Source organism: Vidua macroura, chromosome 3 (genome assembly GCF_024509145.1).
Source record: "Vidua macroura isolate BioBank_ID:100142 chromosome 3, ASM2450914v1, whole genome shotgun sequence".
Lineage (NCBI taxonomy): Eukaryota > Metazoa > Chordata > Aves > Passeriformes > Viduidae > Vidua > Vidua macroura.
In genome coordinates, this window is record NC_071573.1 from 78,766,524 (window position 1) to 78,792,425 (window position 25,902).

At 40.2% G+C, this 25,902-nt stretch overlaps 1 protein-coding gene across 9 annotated transcripts in view; it reads right to left on the reverse strand.

The window, feature by feature from the left end:
• The window catches only part of ANKRD6 (ankyrin repeat domain 6), an 83,727-nt gene that overhangs the window by 41,160 nt on the left and 16,665 nt on the right, over window positions 1–25,902 (reverse strand). For 7 of the 9 annotated variants that reach the window (XM_053974309.1, XM_053974306.1, XM_053974315.1 and 4 more), the window contains exon 3: window positions 1,474–1,615. The exons of 1 other annotated variant lie outside the window; for it this stretch is intronic. The gene's annotated coding sequence lies outside the window, so the exon portion shown is untranslated. The remainder of the gene's footprint in view (window positions 1–1,473; window positions 1,616–25,902) is intronic. One more of the 9 variants, XM_053974308.1, reaches the window with a different exon arrangement.

A 25,902-nucleotide genomic window follows, 5' to 3' on the forward strand; every position in this document is an offset into this window, starting at 1 on the left:
ATTTTTTCTCCTTTTGAAGTTCCTGCATTTCCTCCCTATTCCACCCTCCCACACTGCTTAGAGGTCCTTTCTGTCCCACCACCCCATTAGTGAATTGAGGGTTAAATGCTGTTTCTATTTTTCATAGACCGGGGTCACCAAGAAGAACACAATGGAGTGTGACGAGCCCAATGGTCCTGTTTTAACACTCATTTCTCTGCAGTTACACAAGCAGGAGGGGCAGAAGCAGTAATAACTTGCAGAACCAAAACCCACAAACATTTCAGGCAGCAACAGAAAATGTATCTACCTGGAAACCCTTTTGTATTTTATTAAAGGATTGTTACATCCCATTTTACAACATGCCGCAGTCCCCTCAGGAATAAAGCAACTACTTTCATTAGCAGCATCCCACAATACAAAGTACTTAATAAGTCAAATCTTTGAGAAAAACAAGTCTGGGTGATAAAAATAACTTTAAAAATAAAGCTAAAAAAATAAGGTGTTTTGGACACATTCTATGGGCTGTATGCATCACACCAGATTACATTTTTTGTTGCTTTACTTATTGTGCTAGTGACTTGAAGATATCTTCATGCTGATGGCATAGCTGATCGTGCTTTCTTGTTGGCTTGCAAGGGTGACAGTAGACAGCTGTGCAGGGATTATCTCAATGGAAAAATCTCTGGTGAGACCAGAAAGTGCACTGGTGATAGCATGATAATGAGGGATGCTTTATGAGGGAAAAGACTCTCCTTGGACACTGACAGTTCATAGTTCTCAAATAACTCACTCACCTCTTCAATCAGAGGTGTCCATCATGGAAGCTGAGGACAGTGGGACCAAAGAGCTGGAGTAATCATCTGAAGCAAGCACTATAACTTACCATGGGAAAACACTCAGATTGGAAAAGAAATGCAAAAATGAACCAGTGCAGAAAATACCAATCTCAGTAATGAACTATCTTCTGCATGGACTTCAGAAATCACATCACACTCTCAGGTCTAATTTTCTAAGCCCTAGTCAGTGATCCCACAAGACCAGCTAGTCCTCCAGCACTGAGAGCGCCTTGTTTTCCAGAAACAATGAAACACTTTGGTGCATGGAAAGCCCCTCCTTGTGCAGAGGATGGGGCTTCCTAGGGGGACAGTCTGTGACTTTATCTTGAAGAATTCAAGCTAGCTAAACTAGCCTCCTCCTCAGGGAAATCCCATTTCAATGGCATGTTTGACACTCCTCAAGCCACTGGTCCTCAAAAATGGAGCTCAACAGCGGCGCACAAGGACAAGCAGAGGAGGCAAGGAACCACACACCCCAAAGAACACAGCAGTGTAACATAAATACCATAACCCAGTGCCACAGGTTCAGCCCAAGCTCTTCACAATCCCTAGTTACCCATGAGCTGGAATGCATTTCTAAAACACAAAATCCATGGCATTATTTTTATACATTTTAGACAAAAATTCGGAAAGGTCGCATTTGTTTTTTACTCACTCTTAAAGATCTACAGTTCAGTTTTTTCTGATGAACATTTTATAGCTGTGTCTTGCAAGGCAACCTCTGGAGAAGGACTATGGAGATGGCAGCTTCAGTCTTTCCAGTGTTGACGACAACAGCAAGTCTGTGTACACTGCTCCTGGGTGAGGAGAAACACATCATAAATGGAGAATCACAGCAGACGGAGAAACACAGAAATTTAATACCAGTGTTTTCTGCAGTACTCAGCTGCCTGCATACACCTGGGCAAACCCAGGCGTTTCCTCCAGAGTTTTATACACCCACTTCCCATTATAAACAAGTTCCAACCACAGCTGTCCAGTTTGGCTCCCACTAACTGACCTCTGAAAATAAAATTGTGCAGCTCTCACTGCTTTGTAAGGATGAAGAAAATGCAACAGAGACCTTAATTTCTTCCCAGAAACCACGTGACAAATCAATAAAATCAGGAAAGGGACAAGTTCACAACAGTGTTCATGAATGATGGAAGTCACTTGGCCTGCATGAACTTTAGAAAGCTGAAAACTGCTAAGGATAAATAATCTGTCTTGATCTCTGAAGCAGAAATCATTGCTGAAATGCCAGTTCAGTGACTTCAATTAGAAAATGCTGTTGGAAGACCTTACCATCCCTCTTTCCTACTAATTAAAATCAACACATAATTTAGCTGCTTTTGCTATCCTTTTTCCTAATACATTCAGATAAGCAGATGTGTTTAAGTACAAAACCATACAGGCATTGGAAAAATAAGCACCAGTTATGTCTGTGACTTGACCTTTTGGTACTGTTTTACTGACTATGTTGTCAATGACAATGTCACTGACCTGTGAATATACCTTGCTGTTTCATTTTAATTGGAAATACCAATTGAAATATAAATAACCAAATAAATAAACTGTATTTAAACTACAGGTAGACTATCAACAGTCACATTCAAGATGATGTGCAAAAAGACATACCCTAAAGTGAGAATCAAGAAATGGAACTTGGACAGACATCTCCAGAGATCATCCCTTCTTACAGCTTGGGTGAACTTATATGCTACTTCAGTTTAGGAATAAATGGTATACTCTGAAATCAGGTTCCTAAAATGTTTCAGAGGTGGTACAAGTTCCATAGGTTATGTGCTCTTATAATTTCATGTACAAACTGGAAAAATAGAAGGTTCTTAAAAAAAAAAAAAAAAAAAAAAAAAAACCAAACAAAAACAAACCACAAACATTCATGCAAAACATAATTAAGTCTAATTGAAGATAATTTGATTAGCTGTGTCATTCTGTTCACCTCAGTAGGTTCATCGGGAACACAGCTAGTGTGATTTCACTTGGGTATCTTATCTCTTACTTGTACTCTTTGAAAACTGCATGCTAACAGAAGTAACTCCACATCAATACAAATAGTCTATCTGGCAAATAGTATCTGCAGTGTGAAATTAACGTAACATGCTCCTAATTTACACATTATTTGTTAAAGACTACTCACAATCTGAAACTCAAAGGGTCGAAAAGGTGAAATAGATCCCTGTTCTGTATTTGTGAGGAAAATCAAGCAGCAGCAATTGGACAGAGTGGCAGAGAGTGCAGGAGGGATCCAGCAGCAATGCCGTGAACAGTTTAAGAGCCCAGGCATGCTACCCAATGTCCTGGATGAGATCAGAGAACAAAAGCATGGGCAGGATTTCAAGAACATCAGAGACTGCCAAGAGATGACAGCCGATGTGAGGCTGAGGAGGAAGCGCACATTGTAACCTTTGAGGAGGAAGAGGTCAGGAAAGACACTGCCCAGAATGAAATGTGCAAAGCTGGACTGGAAAAGTCACTGTACCACCAACAACTACTGACAGCACATTGAGCAATAAGGGGGAGAAGAGAATTGCAGAAGGTATCTGGAAGAGCAAATGTAATTGGTGATGGTCTGGTCTTCTTTCATGATGGAATAGGTTCAGATGCTGCTTGCAAAACCAGAGGAATGAGACATGAGGGTGGATAATAAGAGCTGAAAAAGCAGTGAAATGGTATGAGATTGTACATGATCATCAGGGCAAGTGGAAGGGTTAGCAAAGGAGGGCAGGCAAAGAACTTCTGCCTTTGCTGAAGAATGAAAGGCTTCTAAGAAAGAAGAGAGTACAAGCAATGAAAAAGCTTCTTTTGCCAGTATTCTCTTCAAAACAATTGCTGAGTTCCTACACTGAGAGAGAACTGGAGGGAGAAAAAAGGGAATCTCCCAGGGACAAGCCCATAGTGTCAAAAACATCACTGGGGCTGTAGAGTAAATATTTATAATAAATTAGTACTTCTTTATAAACTGTCATATTTGCTTAGTGCATATGATTTAAGGAATACAGAGATATTTCCCAAAATGCTCTCCAGTCCATTAAGGAGGCGGTATTTCAAATTTTGTTTCGGCAGGAATAGGAAGTTTATATACTCCTCTCTTTTTATCAGTCATGCAAGTCTTTGTTTATAAAGACTATTAACACTTTTTTCCCCCTCCCTGCAATTTTTGATGTATGCACAAATCACTTAAAAAACCAACACTGTAACTGTGCTATATAAGGGAGCCAATTTAATCGCTGGAGATCAACAACAAAACTTTAATTATCCACAGTAAGACAAGAATTCTAGTTTAAGAAAGCGTGACTCTAAAACACTAATAAAGCTGTCCTCATCTTTGAACTGCTGCTATGAGTGTTAAGCATTTCACTTTAGATTAAATATTGCATTCATTCGATGTGCAGTGCTCCTTTGTATGCTGTATGCACACAGAAAAACACACAAAGCTGTACAAACCTGGTTTTAGCCAAACCCTCTATTTTTCATGCATATTAGGTTTTAGCAGCATAAATATTAGTTATTATATTGTACAAGAGCAATTGTTCCTCTCTAGAACCATCAATGAAATATGTTCATATACATCAGTTAAATGTTCATATACTTACAGTCAATAAAATGCAAAGCACCTATTTCACTGCCTTTGAAATATAAATATGTTGAGCTCCACCATTCACCTGGTGTACTTGGCAAAGTATTTTAAGTGATGTTGGAAAATACAATGAGCTATAAAGCAAAGACTGACAAGGCTAGACAATGTTGATACTGATGCTGTAATTATTATCTAGGTTTTAATCTTCTAAATCCAGGGGAGACAGGTTTGGTTTAACAGTTTGTCAACAGGATAGTATCTTCAAAAATCAGCTGTTCACTGAAAGACGATGTTTTTCCTCAATACTGAGACTGAATAAGGTGGGGTACATTATTTTTCAAAATCAGTCCATCATCATCGATCAAACCCTATGTTGGTAAAGCCCACCTGGAGTCCTCTTGAAACACATGTTTTTATCTCCTAATGGTGAGAAATTTTTGGTCTGCCATGCTAGAGAAACAGAAGAAGATAAAAATTCCTGAAAAAAGGCCAGTCTTACTGAGAAATGAGTTGCAATTAAAGCCTTCCACATATTAGCCATAAAAAACAGACACAAAATTATAGCACACACAGCAGCAATTTCTTTAACTGAATATTGGATTGACTGCACAAACCTGTCCTAGTGAAGGGAGGCAAAAGAGAGCTGGCACTGTGTTTTATATTTGAGGAACAACACTCATAAAGGGTAGTGTGTAGCCATTCACAGACAGTGCTCATATTTTGTTATTAACCAAGTTGCTCCAAGCTCTGGATAAAAGCAGAAACAGATGTTCTGTTTCCTTTGAGACCTTCCTGCAAGTCCAGTCCACTGGGGACATGTTTGTCTCTGGCTGCACACCCTGCAGAGCTGCACTCTGCTACCTGCCTGAGAGCCTGGGCCAAGAAAAGATGATTTGGCTGTGAAACACTGAGTAGAAAAAATGGTAGACATAGCTGGGCTGGGTTTAGCACAGTGTACTGGATGGTGCATGTCTGAAGAGTGCTCAATAATGTGCGTTATCAGGGCATGACTGGGCTTCACTATTAGTGCAAAAAAAGCTGGACTGGGTGATGTTGCAGCAGCCCTCAGTAATGGCAGTAAACTGAGAGCACAGTAAAAACCCCTCTCACACCAGGGCATGGCAGAGAGACTGAGTCTGTGCAGAGAGCCATAGCTCACACCTGTTTTCATGCAGCAGCATCCAGAGGGGGGAGATAGTAATTGGGTCTCTTTGTTCATTCAGTTCTTAATCTCTCTGTTGAGACTGACAACGGGGGAGACCATTAGTGTCAGCTCTGCTGGGACTTTCTGTTATTAAGGCTACTTAAGCTTTTCCAAGTAAATTGCATGTGTCAAACTAACAGCACACAGTGATGGGCAAAAAAGCCATTACACAACTGCTCTCCCTTTCTATTGATCCACCCAGGTGCAAGGGGGAAGGGAAAGACAAAACCCTGGAGACTTCAACCAATTCTCTGCAATTCCCTGCTCCTCCCACTCATTATTTTATACTATTTACAGGCAATATATTAGTCACTCCCTCCATTTCTTTCTCTTAACAGGAGGTTAACACAGAACCCACAAGTCCCTCACAAAGCTTTGCAATAGTCAGCATGCTGGATACACTTTGCTGGATAACTTAAATATTGAAAAAGTTTTGATTTAGTTAAATTTCCTTCTACCGTGGATGGAGAAAGGCAAACAACTATAATGGAGGCACAGGATCATTCCAGCTGCTTTCTTGCCCCTTCCACTGACCACAAAGGGATATTACCTCTAATTTTCACACACCTCTACTTAGATGGTGCAAACCTCATATGTAACAATAACCTAGCCATCCTTTAGAGAAAATATTTTGCTATGTCAAGGCTTCCGTCTTCTTAGAGAATGAGCTAAAGATTGTTTCTAGACTCTTCTGTCATTATAGCCCTTAGCTCCCATCTGAGGCTACAGGATTCCCAGAACCTTTTAACCACCATTCATTTTGGTGTCATTAAAGCAGCAAAGCCATTCCTGGTGCCACTTTCACCATATCTAACCTTACATATGCAAAACCATAAGTAGAAAATAAGTATGATCTTTGACCTTATTATATCACAGGGAATTTGCTCTTAACTTTGATTATTTCACTCCAATTCCTGATACCCAGAGAGCTACAAGGCTTATTATTGTTCATATTTACAAACAGCTTTAAATCTCTAGGCTACTTTTTTGGATCTTGGAATATTTAGTCTGTGGATCTCAATCTATAACACAGCATGCTGAAGAATTCTTTCTGCTAGGTGCAATGTTTGTTATTAAAATCCATGTAGGCTCTTTGAGGCAAACAGGGATTTCCACCCTGCAATACAACTCCAAAATATGAATTGTAAAAGGAACAGCTCTTATTTCAAGTATGAATTGTAAAAGGAACAGCTCTTATTTCAAGTATGGGTTCAACTGAACTATGGCATTTCTCCATTATATCTTACTTCCCTCTCTTTTGCTAGTTTCTTTACTGCTTTTCAGAAGAAAATCAAATGAAAAAGGGAAGAAACAGTAGAGGGGAAGTTTAAGCAGATAGAACTTAGTCCATTTAAAGTTAGAGATGCCAAAGGAAGGACAATTCAGCTACCTGCAAAGCCACTGTAGGGCACACACATTAAAACCAGATACTGTGACAGGTTGCAAGGCACAGGCACCAGAGAATCATTATGGTTCTTGCAGGAAAACAAATCTTTACATTTATGAACTCACTGGCTGTTTATTTGTTCTCTGTTTAAAAGTTTCATGATGAGCACAAGAACCTATGTCACTGTTTCATTAAGGACCCTGACATTTTAGCTGGATGTTTGAAAGAGATTTATGCCCCTCCATCTAAAGGGGGCAAAAAGAGAGGCAAAGATGAACAAAGGGCTCTGGAGCACTATGACTGTGGGAATGAGGTGCCCTCCACATGAAAACAGAAGAGCTCTTTAGATAACAGAATGGACAGCCTATGAAATGTCACTTAGCTTTCTCTAAAGATGGGGAGTTTTAGGACCACCATGTGTAGGAATTAATTCAAACAAATGGACAGGCTGTTATGATTTTTCCTGCAGAAGAATCTGCTGGCCACACTGCCCCACCTTTCTCCCTCACCATCACCCTTCAGGAGAATCAAGGAACTGGGGATACATATCCACAGGTAGCCCAGACCCTTTCTCTTCAATGACTGCACAGCATGCTTATGGAGAAAGAAACAGAAGGCAGTCTACACTAGGCACTTATTTTGAAGATTCTAAACATCCCTTCAGAGGAAAAATGCCTCTTTCCATTCCCTAAAAGACAGTCTCAGGCAGACAGGCTGGTTTAAGAGTTAAATGTCCAAATTTGAATAGTCTGATAGTTCAACTAACACCTGAAAGACTTGGCAAAATGACCTGTTCACTTTCTCACATTCATTCCAAACCATCATGTTTAAAATATATTAGCAAATACAGGAACTACTTTTCCTCACCTAATTTAAACTAAAAGCATACTTTTTGTGTATGTTTGTGAGGGCACTAGGTTAGTCCCATTTCAATTCTGGATATTGAAATCCCAAATATGGGATTCAGCCTCGGTGGTGGTTCCCACTGTACTGCCACTACTGACCATTTCCAGTCTTTGCATAAGAACCTAGCTCAGAGCAGATGCACAGGTTCATGTGGACAGGCAAGGCAGGTCTGTCAGAAGGCACACCTGCTGTGCTGCTGACTGCATACCTGCTCAGCACACTGCCTGCTTCCCATCTGTGGCACAAATAAAAAGGGCAAAAGGTTCAAAAGCAGCTAACACAACTGGATAGCTACAACCTGGGTATCTTAAAAAAACCCCTAAAAATATCCCAGTCACCTTCTGCTTTATTTGTGCTCTCAAGAGTAAGCTCCAAAACAGCAGAAGGAAAGAAAAAAAAAGTCAGGAGCTGAAAGGAAAATGTTCAAAAGAAAATAATATATGTAATTTAAAGTCTTTTTGTGGGGTTCTGTGAGTTTTTATACACACCAATTATTTTCAAGGTCTTATTAATTATGTACACTCTGAATATATATTTCTATAGTACAGTCAACAGCCATTATTTTTGTTAAGTCATTCATGCACATGAAAGAAAACCAGGAAACCCATACCATCATTTCATGTGAAGGTCTTCAACCACAATATTTGTCAAAGGTTTTACTCTAAACTCTTACTAAACGTTTAAAGAAGCTTAACAGAGATACTGTCTGATTCCTGTTCCCTGCTCATCTGCACAGGAGGGCAATTTCCCTTTCACACACAGACAAGGATGAAGCCTCTGTTGACTTAGGTGATGCAATAGAAAAAAAACAGATAAATGTTTTTGCAGAATGAAAGAGAAAGGAAAAAAAAAAAAAAAACACAAGATCTCTGCAGTTTTGTCAGACTTTTCCACTTCTGATAACAATCAAAACAAGTGTGATGATTTTAGATGCCTACCAAAGCAGCACAAACTACATGGAATAAAGAAGCCAGGTACTGAGATATATTCTAGTTCTCTCTCTTCTACTCAGGATTGCTGTATGGCATGTAGTAATGAATAAAATTGATTTTTTATTCAACTGTAACATAAAACAATGCATATGATAAAAAACAAGAAATAAATTTTCCTTGACAAAATAGAACCATATGGAATTACTGAAAGTGACTCCATAAACAAAAACCAGTGATTTAATAGCAAAGCAATTTAAATGTCCATATATTTTTCCACAAATTAAGGTAAAAACCATTTGATTGGTCATCTTGTTTGTATCAAAATCAAGAAGGAAAATACTGCTTGAAAGTATTACATAAGAGTATCCCATATCTGGGCTCTCATGTCATTAAGAAGGAGAAGTGCAGCAGCCAAGAGCTACCCAGGCTGTCACCAGCTGCAGTCCATGGCAGAGGAACTCGATGTGACCAAAGCAAAGCAGCACACTTGTAAACCCACCCCAGCCACAGAGCAAATAATTCTGAACATCTAATCCCTACCAGCAGCTAAATGGGCTGGACTGATGTTTTGCCATTTCAACCCAGGAATAAAACCTCCCACAACTGCAACAGAAAAAAAAAGAAACATTTCACTCAGCTTCACACCTTATGAAAATGACCCAACGTGCCCTGAGATTTTATGTCCAGAAAGAAGATTCCTTAAGAGTTTTTTTGAGCAGCAGATTTAACTGGCATGTAAGTGAGGCATTGGGAGGAACTGATGTAATTTTAAGAACTAATTTTACATGTAATTATAAAAATGTGAAAGCTTGGCACCTCTGGTAATAAAGACACAATCACTTGCAACAAAATATAAATTTTGCAGTAAAAATTGACAGTCCTACTTTGTAACCAAAAAGTACTATATTTTCACAAATGTCTATTCAGGACAAAGAAAAGTATTAGAAAGCAGTGAATTGTTTGGTGTATCTTTATACAATACAACTGCTACTTCTCAATATTGTGCAGAGCTGTTTCTAGAGGGAATGATACTTCAATTAAAATGATGAAAAATAGTGGGTTGTAATAATTATTCTGAACCACTTTAAAGACTGTTACAAGAAACAAATCCACAGGTAACATTTTTCTTTCTGATAACTCACTGATTGTTTTGGGGTTTGGTGCATTTAGAAGTTTTTTTTTTTTCTTAATTTTACGTTTAACTCTAAGTACCCACTGTATGTCAAAGTACACTTTGAAGAAATCCAGTACCAGCTCCACTTTGCTACACAATCTTAAAAACAACATGATTAGCTAACAAGGTTTTGAAATGTTTCATATAGGACATATCAAGTAACTTTTGACACAGTCAACAAATAAAATTCATATTAATGGAGCACACATATACTTGAAACATCTGATATGAAACAGTTAAAATAAAAACATTCATTAAAGGGTATTTCCAAATCAATTCAAAGACCTTCAAAAGGATAAAGATCAAAAGAGGACTAGAAAGCATTTCTCAAATGAAGCTGCACATTGCACAGCAAACACCTGCACCATCATCACAGACACCTGCAACCTCCAAAGTCAAAGTCCAATCAAGACAGAAGAAAGCAAAGATCACAGTACTGGTGTCATGCCTGCTACTAATCACCTACTATCAAGCAAAATAGTTGTGCAAAACCACCTTCTCAGGAGGAAAAAAAAAAAATCATGAGAAAAAAATATATATGTACATATGCCTCTGTAAATCTCTGCATGATAGATCTCTCATTAGACACTTTCATCCAAGCACACAAGATACTCTAATTGCTACCTGCCAAGGTTTACGAGTGAATTACAGAGACTTCACTTCCTTGCCTTCGCTCAGAGCTGAGAGTTCATCAGGGACACCTCAGTGGAGAATGGGCTCCCCTGATGCTGGGGGGTCCTGAGAGCAGCGGCTCCGGTTCCTCACAGGTCTCTTCTTAGCACCTGGGGTGTCTCTTGTCTTCCTAGCTTCCACTTGATTTCCAAAGAGGCCAACAATGCATTATTCCCCACCCTGCAACCCAGCAGAGGGAAGCAGGAGAAGGAACCCTCCGTGCAGGATCATTCCAGATTGTATTTAGCCCAGTCTGATCTTACGCTCTGTAATTTGGGCAACAAATGACTGGCTCCACTGAGGGTGGGGAAGAAGAGCACATGCCCCAGTGTGCCTGATCCTGCTCTAAGTAAACCAGCTAATCCCCTTCTGAACTACTTGAGTCCTCCAAAGCAATTATTTTAGAAAACAGACAAGACATCAGTCAGTCTGCGTTATCAATATTCAGACATTTCCATAAGGCTCTTGGATAAACTCTCAGCTATTTCTCTCGTGCCCTCACTGATAACCACCTAATGCACAGAGCTGCCTCTCAGGGCGTGCAGGGCTGTGCACAGCTTTGGACATCTCCAGCAGAAAGAGCAGCAGTCCCTGGCTGCATCAGGTGGTCAGCACACAGCAACAGGACCCAGTGCAAACAGAGACAGAGAGAAGGAGAGTTACAGGGAAACAAAAAAAAAAAAAAGAGCATTAGAGGTTCCTGATAAATCTACAGCATCATAAAAGCTGCAGAGACAAGAGACATAAGCTGCTCTGCCTGTCAAAACCTCCTGTAGGGCTACGTTAAGTAGGCAGACAAGAGACGTGGTTATAGCTGCCATTCATCAAGCCTCAGCATCACCAACGCAGAGAACAGGAGAGTAAAGACAAAGTTCAGATGTCAACTTAAATTCTGTTTTCAAACTTCAGTCCTTCCATGTAACATAATATCATAAGAAAAGGGAGCAAACAGTTCATCTGCCAAAAGCTTGTCTAATTACCGCGAATTTGTTTGCTTCACATTTCTTGAATTCCTTTCTCTTTGCCAGACAATTGACTAAGAAATACTCCTTTCCTCAAAAAAGCACTGAAGCAGAATAAATAGAACAACTAATATAAACTGGCAGCTGTAAATTAATCTGTGTAGTAGGCAGCCTGGAAGGCTTTGTTCATCCCTACAGCTTCGTCTGCTACAAACCAGAGGAAACAATAACAACCCCGAATACTCATGCACATCCACACACTGTTCATTAAACAGCAGCACTAATACTTAATCTCACCAGATGCTGGGATGAAACAAGCAGCCCAGTCTCAGTGCACTCAAGTGGTGGTGTGCCAAACAAGAGCTCTTACAGCGCTGGCACAATTGTCTGAAAAATAAGCAGCCGTACACGCCTGCATGCACAAGCCAGAGAGCGAGCGAGTGCTGCCATTGCTGCCTCAGCTCCTTCAGAGGCTCTCTCTTTTTAAACTGGTACCATTTGAGCCTGTTACAAACAGACTACAGAGTAAATTTATGTTCTGCTTTTCCAAACTGACCCCTGTGCCCCCAATTTATATTCATGCACCCCCAATTTATATTCATGCACTCTGAATGAAGAATTTTGAGTGATTATACCTATTTTCATCATATTTATTTTCCCATTCTTGTCAATTTAAATCTAGAAAAAGGATGGAGTTTGCACAGTGAAACACCCTAATTTATCACCTCTTTGGTAAGGAGAAGAAACCCACAGCTGCTCTGTAACAGCTAGTATAGCACTAGGTTATTCCTCAAACATATCTCAAACATGTTATTAACATCTTAATCACTCTGCAACTATACAAAATGTTTATCAAAACCTCTGATGAGCAGTTTTGTAACTATTCCTTTAGCACTGATCTGGGAATGAAAACATAAACAAAGAGGGCTGACTCTAAATCAGGTGATGATATTTGTCTCAGAGATACATTATCCAGCATAAAAATCTACAGTTTTATTCAGCATAAATAGAGCAATATGTTCATTTGAAGCATTCAGCTCTAAGCTCCTGGGCTCTTCAGGGGAAAAGGCAAAGTCAGTAAAAGTAATTTGGGTTTTTTAAAACTCTCTCTTGATTTATGGTATCGTATGAAGAAAAAAAATCTTTGTATATAACTGTTCATATTACATACTGCAGTATTCAAATATCATGGGGAAAAGCAATCTAAATAAACCAGAGTCTTCTCCTTCCCTGCCATTTAAATGCATTTCATTCAGGAAAGTAACCTCTAGCTGATTACTTGCAGCAGCATCATCACTAAGAGTGTGTCACAGCTCATTTGCCAGAGCTGCACGAATGAAGCTCATTCTGTGCTGGAGACATACCTCCATAGACAAAGTGAACAGGTGCTTGTGGAAACACCTCTATGAGGTCTTAGGTCTGGGTCCTTGAACTGTAGCACCACTACCAAAGAAAGCTGACAGTTTCAGGTACCCACGTAACAATGCATTAAAAAAATTACTACTGAAACAGTTATTAACCAGGTCAATTTATACAGCAGTAGAATAAGCTTCTCAGGGAGGTGCTGGGATAATTACTATGCTGAAACATTAAAAACAGAAGTAAAACCAACTGAAAGATAAAGGAAGGCACATTCTGGCCACTGCCACCTCATGGTTTGGAGCAGATCCAGTACACTTTGAAGGCAGAACCTCCACAGCAGTGGACAGACAAGTATCTTCCATTGAGAAAGCACTCACAAAGCACCTGTCCAAGTACATTTGCCTCATTCATGTTCATTTCACCTGAACTCATCCTGAACTACAGTTGCTGGGGGCTTTTTTTTTGATCCTTATTTCTGTCAGAAACTTGAATGACAAAACTACAAGACCACCAGGGTTGAGCATGGAGACCAAGAAGGTGAGCAAAGCAAAACTTTCCTTACCGATTATATATATATATATATATATATATATGATACATTTATATATATCAAAAATATTTATATATTTATGGTTTTATTCACATTACTTTCTACACTCTGCATTATGATTTATAGATACCTAAGGTGATTTTTCCCCTCCTCCTTCTGTTCTGTAACACCACCTATCACACTGAACCTGGTAACCCTGCTGCTCTGGGCACCTTTGGCATGTATCCCTATAGCTAGGCTCTAGCCAGCTCCAAACCCTGCAGCCCCAAGCTGCAGGGGTAAGGCAAGCCCTGACCACACTGGTCTCACCAACAGTGAGACTGCTCATAACCATCCTGCCATTTCAGAAGAAAGCTTCTGCTCCCCATCAAATCCCCTCCAGTAACAGCTGGACCTGAAACGTCTCCTCCAGGCAACTCCCGCCTCTCTTTGCATCAGCAGCCTCTCTACACTGCCCTGGCACAGGATAAGCATGAGTCCAAGAGAGCTTGGCTTTGGTTTGGCTTTGCACCACAGATCTTGTGCTCCTGCTCCCAACCAGGCTGAAGGGAACTGCAGCAAGCCCCAGATACCAGCCCTGGCATGACCTGCAGCTGCTCAGCTGGGGGGCAGCAGGGAGAGGACAGCAGAAAAGCACTTGTGGAACCCTAATCCCAGGTGAACTGATGCACATATTCACCCTGTCTGTAGTCTGGAAGGACTACATCACTAAAAAGTGGAGAAAACCTTGGAGATAAGGGCTAAAAGGGTTACAGAGGACTATCAACATACCCATTTCTATCTCTGTAAATTGTGCAATTCCTTACGGGAAGGATTATGTCCCCAGAGCACCATGCTGTGGCCAAAACACACCCCCACACCCCTCCTTGGAGTGCCTCCCTGGATAATCCCCAGCAAATAAATCCTCCCCCATCCAACGGTGCTGTCAAGTGCTAATGGAAACAGCAGCTTGCAGGAGCAAAACTATTTCCAGCCTTCAAAGGCAAAACCCCCCACAACTCCAGGCCACCAGATCCCTTCACTGAAACAAACACAAAACAAAATTACCTATGAACAGCAACTGTGTTTCTTTCTCCTACTTGTGTGTGCACGTACATGCATGTGCATATATATCAATATCTATATATAGATATATATATATATTGCACTGCCATCTGTCAGAGGCTTCTACCAGCAGCTGCAGGAGACAAATGCCCCCCTGCCTAATCCCCTCCCCATGTGGGAAAATAGCTCGTTTTACTAGCTGAATGCATGCTATATATTTTCTGTATTCATATGTATCATTAGACATTCTTTTCTCTGTGTCATGAATGAATTGGGGAAGAGTCACTGATTTCTAATGAGGAAGAGCAGAAAGGCAGGGTGACAATAAAAGGACCCTGTATTAATCAAATGTCCACCCCAGACAGGAATTCCAAGGCCTTAATCTCTGCCTGGGAGAAGTGTTGCTTAAAGCTTTCACTCAAAGAGAAAAGGAGAGATTTCACATGGCAGGTGCTACACTTGCTGCAGCAGTGTAAAACTCCATTATTCCACATTTTTGGTGAACATTAAAAGAGAAAGAAGGAAAAGAAGAAAGGAAACAATACGAGCAGCAGCCTCAATGCAGAGGGAAGTGGGGAGGAATGGGATTCCTTGCTAAATTCTCACATTATTATGCATTAACAAATTTAAACAGACTAAACAACATTATGGGCCAACACACTTATTCCTCATCTGTAAGCAACTCCGATAAGGCCACATTTTGTTCTGGCACTGGTCCCCACATGACTGGTGGTGCTCATGCAGGACAGAGACAGAGCATCAGAAAACAGGAGTCAGCACAGCTCCATGGCACAGCCTTGCCTTCACATCCCTTGAGCTGGGAGCCTGCTTTCCTCTCTTCCCTATAGGATGTTCCTGCCTCCTGGCTGAAGCAGCACAGGCCTCTTCTGTGCCCATCCAAATGCACTGCTAGTGCAAAACATTTCCCTGCTCGTGGAATCTGGGAGAGCCTCTGTAAACCTCCCTCCCTCATCTACTTTCTAACTTGTTTCAAACCCAAGGAGAATGACAAGATTGCCTTTCTTGCCTGAGCAAGGATGTCCCTCTGTAACAGAACTTAAGTGTTTTAGCATAAAAATTGTGTGGAAGACTCTTAAAAATGACTTGCCAAAGAAAACATATCTTCTGTCCCTGCAATATTAAATTACATATTTATTTGAGGAGAAGGAAAGCTCCTGTTTATTACTTGTATTAGAATTCATGTCTTGCCTCTCCTGGAATGCCACATGAATGACTGGAAAGGTGATGTCAGAGTAAGCATTACAGCAAAAGTGCCAAAGGAAAGGAAAATTTCTTTCTGTTATTTTGTTTTGTTTTGGATTATGTTCAGGAAGATGCATCACTTCAGTACAATTGCCAAAGTGTTTCCTGCATCATACCAGTCTGCAGCCTAGAGCTGGATACTGCCCATCCTGACCATGCTGGCTCTCCATGGAGACCTCCAACACATCCAGAGAAGACAGTGGTGTTTGAAACACTGCTAAAATGAAAAGTAAAGCAACCAAGGGAAACAGCAGACCCTTTCAGACTTGCTGCGAGCAACACTGAAATAAAATTATATAGATTTCTTCTTTCATTCACAGATGAAAGCAAGATATAAGCAAATAAAGCACTGGCTTGGATTCCTAGACAGATACAAGCAAATAAAGCATTGGGTTGGATTCCTAGACCTGGTGAGGTGTTTGCAGAGCCTAATCTGCCCAATCATCAGCTTCATAAAACACACAAGTAACTCTAACACTCACATCTCAAGGACTAATCTCTAAAACTTACACAGATTTACAGCTCTTCACCTCAAAGCACCATGATTTCAGTATGTTCACCCAACGTATCCTGCACCTTATATTTCTCTCCTATTGTTTCATCAAAGTCTGTCTCCTTCTTTCATCACTCTTCCCTAAAAGCTGCTTACTGTTTTCATTTTAAATATAAACAATGCTGCTTAACCAGCAACCATGTTCATATCCCCAAAATAGTGCTACAGTCATTCAATTCTCACACAATATATAACTAGGTGCCTTAATTCCCTAGGCCAGGTACCCTTTCCAAAGTCATGCCACAGTTTAGAATAAAAGAACACTGCAGCTACAGCAGTCATAGGGTAACATCAGGAAAAATTACCAGAAAGTTCTGATGACGATATAAGCATTTATTATTGAAATATCCAGCAACAATTACGTTGTAGCAAAAGAACTGTTTTACCTTCAGAAACTAGCACAAACATTCATTTATGGAATTTAGGAAATCAAGCTTAGGTCACTGTTATCCAACCCCGTCTTAGCCAGAAAAGGAATGATATAGATATTGAAGGATCATATGGAGTCAAGGGAGAGACAGTTGTCCTTCCTTCTCATCCCTAGCCATACACTTCTGGCCACTGTGTGAGGCCAGGAGGAGGAGCTTTTTGGTCCAGCTAAGCCAATATACCTGCTCATTTTCCTGCCTTGTCTTGTTATACCTACGAAAGCCCATAAGAGAAAATAAGGGGGAGGTCAGGACATTCTGGAAAATATTATCAATTAAAATGCTCAACCAATGTCCCACACCTGTTTAGGTTTTTATTTATAAACTTGCTGAGAAGAGAGAAAATAGACAAATTCTACAAAGGAAGGTGAAGATTGTCAGGTGAAAAGAAGAAAACTTAAAAGAATTACAAACTGCCACCCTGCCCTTACCACCCAGAAATAGATGGTTAAGCAGCCACAAGTAGAATACAAGAATGAAAGTAATATAAAAAATCTCTAACAGCACAAAAATCATCTAAAATTATGTCTGATGCAATATTCCTTTTTGACAGGGTAACCTCTCAGTAGGCAAAAAGAAGAGCAGTGTATGCATCTTGAATTCAGTAAGGCTTTTGACACTGACACATGAACTAAGAAAATACAACCTATGGATGCAAGCTAGGTGCGCCAGCGGTGTAGAAAATCAATAGCTCAGCAGTCATCTTAAAAGTTTCTTTATTAAATTGTCCTGAAATTTCTGATAGGCTCCTATATATGCATATGCTGGGTCCAGTTTTGTTCAACAGTCCCATTTGGGATCAAGGAAACAGACATGACACTTGTGAAATCTGTCTCTAACATCAGAATGGGGAAAGTTTCAAGTTCTTTAGAGAGAGGTCACTTTTCAAAGTCATTTCAAATTGCAGAAATGGTCTGGAATAAAGAGGATGCAATCAATAAAGTGCAAATTTCCACATTTACACAGGAAAAATCAACTCTAAAAATGCAAAAATAGGAATGAACTGACTAAGCAGGAATACTGGAGGAAACCACTTGTTAGACACAGTGAACCAAAACCTAAATGGAAATAAAGAATACAGTGCTGAAGGACAAAATGTACCTCTCAGGCTGGACATGTTAGTAGTGGCTAGAGAACTGTTGGTTCTAGCAGGCAAAGGAAGAATCAAAGGCTCTTTTGATTGAATAAGATACGTCAGTGTGACTTAGATTGTGATTTAAAACCAACTTTATTAAACTGACATAAAAAATAAAGTGATGTTGTTGTAAAGTAGCCCATGTTTAATTATTTTAGCATAGCTTGATAAAGAACTTATCAGAGTTACTCATGTTCCCCCCAATCTCTTCACCTCAAAAATAGGACTAAATGAAGTATGAAAACTGATAATGTATATTTCTTACTTTATTCACTTTGAATGTGACCACTAGACCATATTAAATTACAGTAAAACTCACCAGTGAGTTTTCTGAGAGAAGCAACTTCTACATCATCTCATTTTTGCTAACCAAATTACTTTAAAAATGTACATGAAAAGCTGAGCACTTGCAGTTGTTAATGGGAAACTGAGTGAGATGAAACAGTCCCAGTGCTGAACCTCTCCAGTGTTTACTCCATACCAGCACAGGTCTCACCACTTTCTACAGAGCTAAACAGCTTTTCTGTTTCAGAAATAAATTTTAATCACCTTTATGTGGGAAAACTCATTTTAGTGTGACTTTTATTTCACAACTAGAAGCATTCAGCATACAGGAGCATTGTATTTACCACTATTAAAATCTCAAAAATATGAAAACCTCCTTTAGCAAGCTGCCAATTGCCTTTCTTCTTACAGTGGAATAAGGTGTTCTTGCACTTTGACTATTAAAGCAAAATGTGCATTTCCCATTTAGCATAATCCCCTACTGGCTGCACCACATCACTTGTCCAGTACAGTTAGAGACACCAGGGGATTTTCAACAAACTGTCAAAAAGACTTTCTCTACTTTAGGTAACATTCAATCTCTAAATATAATGGTGTCCACAATTACATAAATCAGAAATAATCCTGAAGACCCTATTCTCCACAGACAACAGCAGTTATACACTCTGAAGTCTTTCTTAATAAGCAGCATATCCATATCCCACGATATTATTATTGAGCATATGTATGACACCAGAAGAAGCAGTGTCCTGCCTATGTTATAACCATGATGGAAAGCATTATGGAGAGCCAGATGAACATGTACACCAAAGCACTTCCAGAGTGGCCAGGCCTGAAGCAACCTGGACTGTTTGAGAAGACTCAAATTAGGAGAGCAATGGGATGAGAAAGATTAAAAGGTCAGACAGACAAAACAGCAAGTAGACACAGAAGAAGCACGGTCCGGTGATGTGACCAGAATATGTATCTATATTCCAGTCTCACAGGCTTTCTCTGTGCTGTTGAGAGAATCATTTAATTTTCTTACACTTGTGGTTTACAAGCTTTAGAGACATTGATTCCAGATTTACTGAGACATACCAGTGGTACTGCAAGAATGCACTACCATCTACACCCAGCTAAATTTCTTAGAAGGAACATAATCAATGACTGTAGAGAGTAGGGGGAAATGATGTAAGGGAGGAGAAGGAAAAAACAGCAGAATTCAAAAATAAACAAACACCCCCAAATAAACAAACAAAAAAAACCCACCCCGAAACAAGGAGTTTACAACAGAAGTTTGAAACGGACTCTAACTCAAGATTGAAAGTTTGAAAAATCCTTAATGTTTCTGAAATACCTGTTTCCTTTAAGTCATGTTACAGCAAAAACTCCACAGCCCAGCACAAAGCAAGCCAGACTCTTCATACAGTCTATACAAATAAATATGTACAAACAAGGGGTGTGTTTATTTAAGGAATATTCTCCAGGATCCTTTTACACAGTGAATCAGGGCACATGTTTAGGAAAACATCATATTTTAAAAAAAAAAAAAAAAAACAAACAAAAAAAAAAAAAAAAAAAAAAAACAAAAAAAAAAAAACCACACTGATTTGTTTTCTGAAGACTTTTTTAGGGTACATTATAAAATCATCCATGTGGCAAAAATTTCTACTGGCCAAAAGGTACCTCTGATTTCCCCAAGCTTCAGCCACTTATTTTCAGGAAGAAAGGAACACTGTGTGAATGTCCTGAAAACTGGCTTTGTTGGATCAGTCTTCTACTTTGAATGGAGCAGAGGTTCATAGGCAATGTAATTTCAGAAATTACTAATGCTACTCAAACAACCATATGCCTCTATTTTTACACTGCCCTCCATTCTTCTGCCAGATGCTTCTCTTTTTTCATTTCATCTGCTTAATGAAGCTCAGCTATTTAGGCCCCGTGCTTTGATTTTAGAAAATTACATAAGATACTTTATAAAAATACATTATTATTATTATTATTATTATTATTATTATTATTATTATTATTATGAAGACTGCCTATTTTTTTTTTCAAAAAAAGTAACATTTCATTTAGCTGTTCAAAAAGGTACTTGGTGGTGCCAATATCCCACCTTGCAGAGGGTGAAACCAGAGACAAATCTCCAGCCAGAATTAAAGTAAGCACAGGATACTTAGAGTAGATATGGTCATACTCATGAAAGTGTACATGACATTTTGTCCCCATTTGGGTAATGGGGTATTTTTTGCACTGACAAAGAAATGACAATGGAATATCTAATTGTCTATATGTCTGGATATTTATCTAGGATCTCACTGTACAGGATTCCAGACCTGTGGATGGTTTGATTATCCCAGGATCCCTCTGAATCTAGCAAATCTCAGTCTGCTATTTTGCTCATCCCTAAAGAATTAGTATTGTAAGACCCCCTGAAACCTCTCATTTTATCTTTATGCCCCCATCATATTCAATTAATTCAAACTGCTAACTTGCATGACCTTAGACTACAGGCTGCTATGTGATTAATTTTTAATTTGCCTTAATTGAAACACTGAGAAAGGAAGATAAAAGTTAAAAAGCAATATTCAAATTCACATTTATTACTGCTCTCAAGGATGCAATTCATGTACCCTGAGAAAGCCAAAGAAGGGTGGAAGGTCTCATTTGGATGCTTTCTGGCACAGCAAGGACCACTGTGACAAAAGCAGAGCATAGCAGTCACAAGGAGTCGTGCTGCTCTGGGTAGAGGAGTTACAGAGCAGATGCAACCTCCGTAGGGAATCCTCCCAACCCACCAGCTGAGTTATAGAGTGGTACCACCACCTCTGAACAGAAGTGAAGGGGCAAGGCTGGAAGTATCTCAGAGCTGCAGGTGCTCAGGATCAAAAGCTGCTGTTACCCCCACAGGGTAAAGGAGTTATAAACTGGAGTACAGCTCTCACTGCATCCACAAAAGCAGCTGCACTGCTTGGGAACACAAAGCATCTCAGATGTCGTTTAATGCACTGGGCAGCTCCCAAACTGCCTAGGGGATATGCTCAGAAGGTGAGAAAGGCTCCAAGGGTCAGTAAATGACATCAGGTAGAGTTTCAGAGTTGACTTACGTATTTCTGTTAGGCAGAGGGATTGCACTTCCACATTGCCCTGTTATGTACTGTGTTACAGGGCAAAAGAGTACTTTCCTTTACTGATGAGATGAGCTTCCGTATTTCATAACACAGCTGTTTCTACTGACAAGTGAGATTTGAAAGACAAGTTAAGCTTCTTGTACACAAAACCACTGGTAAGAGGCAAAGAGGTCAGGTCCCCACCTGTGTCAGGAAGGAAAACATTAACACAGCTTTGGAGCAGTCGATTCAGTGTTAGCTTGTCTGCTTTATATTTAATGAACAGTGAACAAGCCAGCAACTTTGACTAACAGTTAATACCTTGACCCAGCACATATATAAAACCAGACATAGCCTCGGGGAAGGGTTTAGTCCTAGGATCAATCCAGCCAGGAGAAAAAGCTGTTATATATTGGTTTGGCTTGGTCTAATTCAGCCAGAGCACAAACTGGGGCCAAATACACTGCAGGAATGATCCTTGTGCAAACATGGCACGAGGGGCAGCTGACAGGTATTACACAGGCCAGAAAAAAGGAACCTATTACTGCAGGGCTGTAGGAGAGGTTTCATAGCATGCAGTGACCCTCCTTCCTTCTGTGCCTTCCACTGCTCAGCAAAATGACTATGCAGGATACTGGAGCAAAAGCTGTACAAGAGGGTAAAGGCTTTCTGATCCACCAACTAAAAAGAGAAATTCAGCAATTTGCTTTCAAGAGGTACCTTTTTAAAATAGTTCATGGTATCTATGCTACAGATAATAGGTGTCCCTTAACATGTGGAAATTTACCCAGGCTCTTTTTTCTCCTCTTACACTAGGATAATGCGATGGTTCCCAAATCCTAATGCACACATTGCTTCTGATCTGTATCTTACAGCAAATAATCACAAACACTTTCCTTGAGGGGCTGCAAAAGAAACTAGACATTACAATTATTCAGTTCTCACATGGGTCTGAACAGCCCTCCTAACCTGGCAGTTAGTCCATCCTAACAGATGGATTCAAAGTATTTCTCTCTTTCTTCTCCGCTTACGGTAGCTTTTTAGGCAGGTGAACACAGGTGGCAAAATGGCCTTTTATTTCAGCAGCAGCTAGATCCAAATGATGTCACCATACAGTAGGTAAAGAAACACACAGGATAGGCTGTAGACCTGGCTGATCTCTTCTTAAAAGAAAAATCAAGAGATGACTTTTTACTAGCTTGACATTTTGACCAGCATGACCACTCTTCAGAGCACGAGATGAAAACCTGCAACGTCCTGTCCAATTACTCTCAAAATGAATGACCTCCTGACAAGATTTTGCTGCTTCACCTATGAAGCTGAATACCCAACACAAACCTCTTGGTGCAAACGTCCTTGGCAGCTTTTTTTTCCTCAATGGTTATATTTTCATCATTGTCATCACCTTCACCAGATGCTCATTGCTCAAAAGCTCAGTCAAGGGCGAAGGACAAAAACATGGCAATGATGTAAGGACGGCAGTGAAATGATTACTCAAGGTGAAATCAATAGCAGTGTACTACTGTTGGGAGATCAGCAGTACAATTGAAAGCTACTGAGCCAAAAGTGGTTTCTTCAATCAGGAAAGCGTGGTGTATGAGGACCTGATTTAGTTTCCTTCAGGTTTGAAAGCACTGTTGCAGCACACGAAGTGTGCAGCTTCCACAGATCTCCAGGCATCCCATTCCAAACCCAACTATTATGTGGTATGAGTGAGATTATAAAATATTAATTAGCATATATACTGGGAGAATATGGAAAGACTTTGCCACTTCTAAAATAAATTAATTGTACAATTACTTTAGTATGAATTCAGTTTCAGGGCTTATGTTGTATGTATTCTACTTGCCAGAAAAAATACAAGATACTAGTGGGTCAAAGGATGGTTTCATATGGGAATATAATTGGATCCAGTGGTGGGTTGAACACTTCTTCAGCAAGGGAATATTTACAAGAAACCTTTTTTAAATTCTGATATACAATTTAGTAGAAGAAAAAGTTACATGTCCTTCTCAGAGAGAACAGGAGGCTGCTACTGCTATTAACTCATTTTGAGACTGCCTCAATGGCTTAATTGTCCAAGACAACTTATAAATAAGCATCTTATTTTAAACTTGTTGTTGGGAGAGAAGCTGCAAAATGAAACTAATCTTTAAAGACAGGAGAATTAAGGTACTTTTCCATACAGGCTATTCAAGTTCTCTTTGTAAGAGATTTTCACTGTGCATTAATAAGCACAGTCAGTAGTACTTCCAAAGAACAATGTGTTTGTGGGATAACACATAGGATAACACATTTCCTGAGACATATGTTCAAAAATGAAGAAAGCATGTTCTAGTTATTGAATTTGTCCATGAAGTGATGGATGTGTCTTTCAAGAAGCAGTTCTGAAACAACAATTTATCAGTCCTGCTGTATTCATATGCCCATCAGGAAAGACAATACTGTAAGATGTGCTGGCTCACCTGGAGCACAACAGAAAGTAAAACAGAAACAGCAGGAATATCTACAACAGATGATCAGAACCAGCTAACTAAAAGCACATTCTGTAAGGAAACCTCAGCTGCTTCTTCTACAAGAGGCCAGGGACAAAACAATCCCAATGCCTTTATACAAGAACAGATCTGCCCAAACTTCCCTCATGAAAAAATGTGATTTAAAATTGGATCTTTTGGAGATTCTGTATGGGTTTTCACATCTATTTGGTTTGCCTACTCAGAGGTTTTCACATGTGGTGAGAAATACCATCCACATCGATTTGCAGCCCCCAGAAAGGCTCGTGGCTGCACAGATGGTGCTACACCACGAAGTATTCCCAACCTGCCTTCCCTTCCTGCACAGAGACTGAGTAAGACAGAAGCCATTCTTACAGCTGCAGATCTCCCTGAAACAGAAAACACCAAACACCTGGTACCATTCCACCAGCTCTCCTGCAACACTATCATATTACATTTTGACTATTATACAATAAAGAACCCTTTGTCTTCATTAAATGGAGGAAGTGGCAAGCTGGGGTTAGAGAGAGCAGGGCAATGATGAGAGAGCAAACATCCTGCAAAACATGTTCAGTCCTGGACGCTACATCTTGGAGATCCCTAGCAACAACACTAGGCAACAACCTAGTTTTTTGGTTTACAAAACCAAACACCCAAATCTTCAGAATGGACAGAAAATTCCTCCTCTCCACACCATTCTGGAGAAAGTGTAATATACAGCCACAAATTCTCTTGGGCAAGTACACATTGCAATTTTCACAATATTCAGTATTTTCTGACTTGAATCAGTAGCTTCTATGAGCTCATAAAAAAAACCAAGGAAATGTCTGAAGAAAACTGAGGATACCAGCTTTTCCATCTTGCCTTAAGAATAGAGCCTCACTTTTACAATAATGTTAAAGAATTAAGACTGATGAAGTCCCTTTGCTGGGAGGGGAGACTGTCACCTGCTGGCACAAGAGAAAAGGCTATCTCAGCACACTTGCAGGGAACCATGTGTCTACAGCTCCATTTTCTGCAAGGGTCTATCTATCTGCTTCCCAAGAGGCCAGTGCTGTGCTCCCCAGCTAGAAGAACAGACTCCACAGTGAATTTTCTTATGTGGGCAAAAGCAGCAATGTTGGTTTATGAAAGGATTCATTCCCTTAAAAATTATTTATGCCCTTAATACCATTTTTTGCAGTGTGGAGGAAAAAACTGGTAACAGAAAGCATTTCTAAAAGAAGCATGTGCTTGTCTTTTCCCCCTACATCAGTGAGCAAGGTTTCACATTAGAAATCAGGAGCAAGTTCATCATATACTACTCACTCCTCTGTGGTGTGTGAGTCTGGCTGGCCTGCTCTATCCCCATAAATGTGGGAAGCTCTTCAGAAGGACTGTGTTCGTGGGGTGCCCTGCCACAACAAAACCATCAGGGAGAGCAGAGAGCCCATCTGACATCTTCAGACTGCAGGGAGAAGGGAAGAGCCATCAGTGCTGCTCTGCATCAGGTGCAGCTGGTGGCATGGGCTATCAGGGTGCTTCCCTCACAGGCACAGGGAGAAGAGGCTGCCTTCCTCTTGAAACTTGTACCCACTTCTGGTTTCTCTCTTTTCTTGCCTGCCTGGTGATGGAGGGAAGTAGCCCCATCTAGCTATCTTGCAGTGATCCTCAACAATCACCCTGCCAGGGCATTCCCCCAACACTGAAAAGATTTGGATGTTTGCCACTGCATTCCAAGGTCTCCCCCTGAGATCTGAAGGGATGCTGACTGCTGCAACTGTTCAGAAGAACAAGCAGCACAGAGAGGAAGCACAGGCTTCCAAGCCAAACCCCTTGTACACAATAAAGAAGTGAAACACAGAGCCTGGTGCAGTGTGGAAAGCAGCTGCCTACCTCCCGAGTTAGACATTGTGTCCAGAAGATTTCCATACAAAAATAAGCACTGGAGTCTCTAAAAAGCTCTCCCGGACAAGAGTGGCTGCCAAGCCAATGCACCAGCAGCCAAGAAAAAGCTGGAAGTATCTGTGGAGACAGGGCACCTCCCTTGAAGCTGGAAACTGATGGCTCTGGCAGCAATG